The sequence below is a fragment of the Macrotis lagotis genome, chromosome 3 (genome assembly GCF_037893015.1).
Source record: "Macrotis lagotis isolate mMagLag1 chromosome 3, bilby.v1.9.chrom.fasta, whole genome shotgun sequence".
Taxonomy (NCBI): Eukaryota; Metazoa; Chordata; class Mammalia; order Peramelemorphia; family Peramelidae; genus Macrotis; species Macrotis lagotis.
The window spans coordinates 206,982,385-206,988,384 of NC_133660.1; positions in this window are offsets into that span (position 1 = coordinate 206,982,385).

Here is a 6,000-nt window from a genome sequence, read left to right on the forward strand (position 1 = left end):
GATCAAGAAGTTTCAGTGACTTCTCAATATATCCAAGATAAAATACAAACTCCTCAATGTGATCTTTGCTGGAGACCTCACTGAAAGGTCTTCACAGTCTGGTTCTATACTCATTTTCCAGGGTGATGAATCATTACTCATGGATTCTGCATTTCTGACAATTTGCCCTTTCTGTTTCTTACGTAAAACAATCCATCCCCTGCCTCTTCACACAGACACATGCTCCTGCCCACAACCCTCTCACTCCCTACTAATGTTTCTTAAAACTCCTAGCTCCCTTCACTGCTCAGTCATGGTGCCATCTTCTTCCCACTGAGGGCTGAGAGCCAAAGCAGCTCTAACTGGCTCCTGAGAGCCAGTTATAAAATTTTCAATATGAACATTTACATCTTAATGCCATAAATCAGGGCTTCAGTTATTATTTTGCTGATTATCTAGATTTAAGAAAGTAATACACAATAACAAAGATTAAACTTAAAAGTATTATAGCTTTCTTTTGCAGAGTCAGTTGTTCAACATTTCCCAACACTTCCCTGGAAGAGGTCTTCCTTTTGTATTTGTATTCTGGTATGCAGTAGGTGCTTAATAAATATTTATTATTGTTTGAATGATCATTTTTTCCAGTTATTTAGAGGAGATTCTTGCTCTAGCTGTCTACTGATGCCACTTCCAACTCTGAAACACTGTGAGTCTAAAATTGTGGGTTCTTTGTACTAGCTATTGTTAGATACTTTTCTTCTTACTCACTCTTGCCAACATCATGATTACAACCTAACACCAAGTTACCTTATGATTCTTCATTCAGCTTCAGCCAGAATTCAAGGCCTCCAATGAGTCATGTCACTGGATGAAGGTGGAAGCTTTCTGTTGTTAAAAAGTTAATCTGCTTCAAGCTGGGGGTTTTAGGGAGAGGCATGGAAATACTGGCTCTGAGCTTTGACTTGGAGTTTAGCATAAAGATATAGGATGTTGTCTATAGCTCTCAATAGAATCTAAGCTCCTTGAGAGGCAGGGTCTGGTTCATTTGGTAGGCAGAAGAAACTGCCCACTGGCAGTTGTTTTCTCTGTTTCCCTATCAACTTTCTATGTCAGTCCTATTTCTGGGAACTACTGATGGTTTAGAATCACTTAGTGCTCAGAAAATACAATCTAATTCCACCCTAGATACAAGTATGTTTATAACTTTGGGTTACTGTTAAGAATTATATTCTTTATTTATGGTAGTCATTTTTATGAATTTGTATGCTTTTATTGAGCCATAAATTTCCTCAAAAGTCCATTTACCTACCTATCCTCATTAAATACTTACATAGACCACACAAATCCACCCCTCAATGAACTGCTTTCTTTTGGAAAATTGTCTTTTAATTCACTAGAGTTCACACTGCCAAGCATCCTATTTAACACTGTCAAAAATTACTGAGGTGAGAAAAAAGAGCATTGATTAACAGATCTTTATGGAGAAACCCTGGAAGTGCTTCTAATGACACTTTGTTGAGTTGCTATAAGAAAAGTGCTTTATAAATTCTGCAGAATGATATAAGCTTGAGAGATCATCATCATCATCATCATCCTCATCCTCATCATCATCATTATGTGGAAGGCAGAGGAGTAATTCAACATGGAGTACCAAATCATTCCAACATCAATTCAATTAATTTTCTCAACTACCTTGTTTAAATTACTCTATATAGTAGCTAGCCCAGTGAGCTACAGAAGTAGACACTAAACACATTTTTCTCCATTCTCTCTACTACATTTTTCTTAAAAATTGTCCTTAAGGAAATCATACCTGAAATATAAAACCTAATTACATTTGCTTGATATTTTCATTGGTGTCTGGTACTGAGAGCTCAGGGATTTACAGTTAAGGAAAAAAACACCCTGGCACTCACATCTTTTAGTGAAACCTGGTCTTTTGCAATCCAAACAAAGACTGTGCTCATCTCTCTGGTTTCTAGATGAGAGTGAGGACAAGATATTTTATATAAAAAAATAATGATTCCCATTCTAAAATAGCCAAATAAACTTTCTTTAATGGTTAAAAGACCCCTACAAATGCATAATATTTTGGATTTTGGTTGGAAAGAATCTTATTTAGATCACTCTCAATTATATATGATTACACTATCCTCTGTTTTTTTCCATACTCTCTTTCAGTGATATCATCAGCTTTCATAAGTTTAATTATCATCTTTATGCAGTTAATTTGCAGATTTATATATGTAATCTCATATCTTTCCTGAGCTCCAGATTCACATCACCAACTACCTACTGATCATTTTTAACATCTGCCCAGATTTTGCCTCCATTCTCTTCTTCCTCCAATCTATCCTTCAATGTACTATAAGAATAATTTTCTTTATGTATAAGTTTGGTCATAACCCTATGTCACTCAAAATATTTCAGTGGCTCTCCTACCTAATGAAGTAGTGAAAGTTCTTTGCCTGATAAACAAAGCCCTTCACAGTCTGATATACTCCTCTCCTCTATATATGCTGTTGTCCAACCAACTCAACATCTCCTATATATGTCATGTAGTTGCCTTTTTTCCCATATGCTTGTATGCATGACTTACTGTGGTAGAAAAGCTTTCTTCTGTCAGCCTCATTTTCAGTTCCTATCCATCCTCTAAAGTCCAACTGAAATCTTATCCATGATACCTTCCTTGATCTCCTCAGTCAGGAATGACTTTCCCCTCCTTCAATTTTATCTTGTGCTTTGTACCTCTCTAATGTACTTGGCAGATATTACTAGGTATTATAGTTACCTATTTAGTACCAGAGCACCTTACTAAAATCCAACCAACTTATAGGCATGGACTATGACTCATCTAGATTTGACAATTCCTCCATCATCTACCTTAGTGCTCTGCATGCAGCACAAAATTAATAAATGGTTTGGTTCAGTTGGATGGAGGTAGGAAAAAAGTCTAAATTAAATTTTTAATGTTAAGTTTATTTCTGCAACTGTTCTAATTTCTTTTAGCAATTTGACTTTTGCAAAAATCAAACATGTCTGTGAACTAACTTCCTTTTGTATCATTCTCAAAGAAAAGGAAGTCTTATCTTAAGTGAACTTTTAAATATAGTAAAATATCTCCCTAACCACTCATCTATTAAACAATTACTAGCTGTCCATTCTGCAAAAAATGTGTTGGGCACTAATGGAGACTAAAAAGAGTTCAGACAAAATACAATCCCTAGAGCTCACAGAAAAATAAGGGACACAAACTCAGATTATCATAATCCACAATTGATAGAGAAAGAGGAAGTAGCATTGAGCAGAAAAGGGGCTGCTGGATTTGGTGTTGAGGAATCTAGATTCAAATTCTGACTCTGACACTGTCACTTTGGACAAGATAGTCCACTCAGAACCTTAGTTCCCCATCTGGACAAGTGAATGGTTGGCTAAGTGACCTCAGAGGTCCTTCTGTTCTAAGGCTACAATCATAACAGATGCATCAGAGGGCTGGAAAGCAATATACTATATGAAACCAAAACAAGATGATTGTTTCCATGGGAGGTGAGAAGTGGGGAAGAGGATTAATTTGCCCCATGAAGGGGTTATAACTTGAATTAATAGGAGTCCTTTATGGAAAATGTGGGTCTGTTTCAGGGACTTCAGAGACACAGCATAACTACACCTTTGTGGAGAACAGGAAAGGCCATAACATTGATTTCTCTCAGGGTTTTCTTGCTTGAAACAGATTAAAAAATAGATTTGGTTTGAGAACAAAAACAACCCCACAGACTACAATGAAACCATTTTCAAGGAAAGCTCAGGTTCCAGGCCAAGGAGTGGTTTAATAGGTCATGAGAACTTTTCAAAAACTTGGAAAAACCAAGGGGGAGGCGGAAATGCTCAAATGTTCTCATTCAGAGGAAGACAATGAATGCTGAGCACCAGTTGAATATGAATTAAGAATGGCAGGCTCACATAATAGAGAAGAGAGATATTTCAGGGGAAGGATAATACTGAAAACTAAAGTAATCCTTCCACCATAGAGAGCAGTTTAGTATCCAGCATTTCCACTAGGATATGGAGAATTCCAATAGCATCTAAGGAAAGCAACCACGGTTGTTAAAAAAAAAAAGGCAGAAAATAGAACCTTGATCTAGATAGAGGAATAATTTATATTCAAGTCAGAGAAATGAATCATGGCTTAATTCCAGGCAGCAAATGAAGTTGATATACTAAATTTGAACTCCTTATAAGTTAACCTTGTTCCATTTTGTACAGTAGGACCAGTTGTGGCAAAGCAGCAACAATGGGATCCTAGTCTTCAAATCCCCTCTCTACCACTCTCTAGATGTGTGACCTTGTGAAAATCACTTAGATTCAGTAAGCTTCACTTCCCTCAGCAGATATACAAGAGATGAACCTAGAACCATAGGTTTAATGTGGTGAGACAAGATGTAATATTACATTCTGGAAGTTTCGAACATAACAGGAAATTTCAAAATCAGTCTGAGCAATGACACAATGCCTAGGGAACCCAAGAATGCAAAGAGGTCAAAGTGATGTCATGTGGGGAAAGATCCAGCAAGGATATTGGCCCTCTACCCAAACTTTTAAAATGCCAAATAAAAGCTAAGGATCTTTTGGTCATACCTACAAAATGTCAATCATTTTTACACATAGTCAAGTGTCTGGTTACTTGATATAAAATCTACTGAAGATCTGGGTTGTTGACTAAATTTTTCAGTTTCTATATGCATGTTTAGTATCTTATGAAAAATCTTTCTCTTTAAATGGAGAGAATAAAGTTTAACAAATGGGAAAAACTCAAGGTGAAGTGAAATTGAGACAGATAAAGTTTTCTATCAAGTACAAATATAAAGAAATGAAATTCATGATTACTCTGCAGAACCAAATGGGTCTTTTAATCCGTATTATTTAAAGTTCTACAATATATAATGCCAATTAAGCACACCATGTCCAGGGTCTATAATTTCAAATGTTAAAAGTTTGACTTGATCTTATCAATGAGGTGAAATCATGAAAGAGTTTTCAGCTTAGCAATGATGTGATATGTTAGATTTGTAAAGATAGTATCTTCTACCACATCTCCTTCCCCATCAAAATCTCTATTTCCTAGTCCTTTTCTTTTATTACCTGTGATGCCCAAGGTGTACTTTGAAATAAGAGAAGATTTCTATCAGGCAAAGATGAGGAGAGAGTACCTTTCAGGCATGGGAAACACCCTGTATAAATACATAAAGAGAGGACAGGATAAAATAAGGGAAGAACTTCTCATTCATATAGAGAGACAGAGAAAAAGAGAGAGAAAGAGGAAGAGAGACAGAGTGAGAAGGTGGGAGGGGGATGATGGGAAGGGAGCAGGGCAGAGAAAAAGAAGAAGAGCCATGGATAGAAATGGGGGGGGGGGGGGTGAGAAAGAGAGAACATTATCATAAAGTGAGAGGGAAGCAAGTGGTCAACAGTATAAAAATGCTGCAAAGAGACCAAAGACAAGGATTAAAGTCCAAGAACTTTCAGTTACACAATTTGGATGCTAACAGTCAAGTTAATTCTGTTAAAGACATTGAAAGGGAGGCAGCCCCAGGATACACTGATAACATTGTTTATACATTATATCCAAGCCTCACCCTAAAAACTGAGAGGCCCACTCAGTCCAGTCCTCAGAGACCAGCCCAGTTTAGTCCTAACTGATTTATCTGTCCTTCCCTTGCCTGGTTAAAATGTCACTGAGAGATGTCAAGCACTTTATACAAATGGTTCAGTCACAAGACATATAATGTTATCAACCCTATTCACAACAGAAACAACAAATTTCTTGCTCCGCTCAGATGTTTCTGTCACCCAGGGCTCTGGGGACACCCTCATAAGGGACTCCAGGTTTGGATTCTCATGAACTGGATTAGATCAGAGAATGGGCCTGAGATCAAAGAGAACAGATTATACCTTTTCTCACACACTCAAAAGTTCCAGGGGAAAATCTCTTAAATAAACCTTAACTCTGATTTGTGTCTAGGG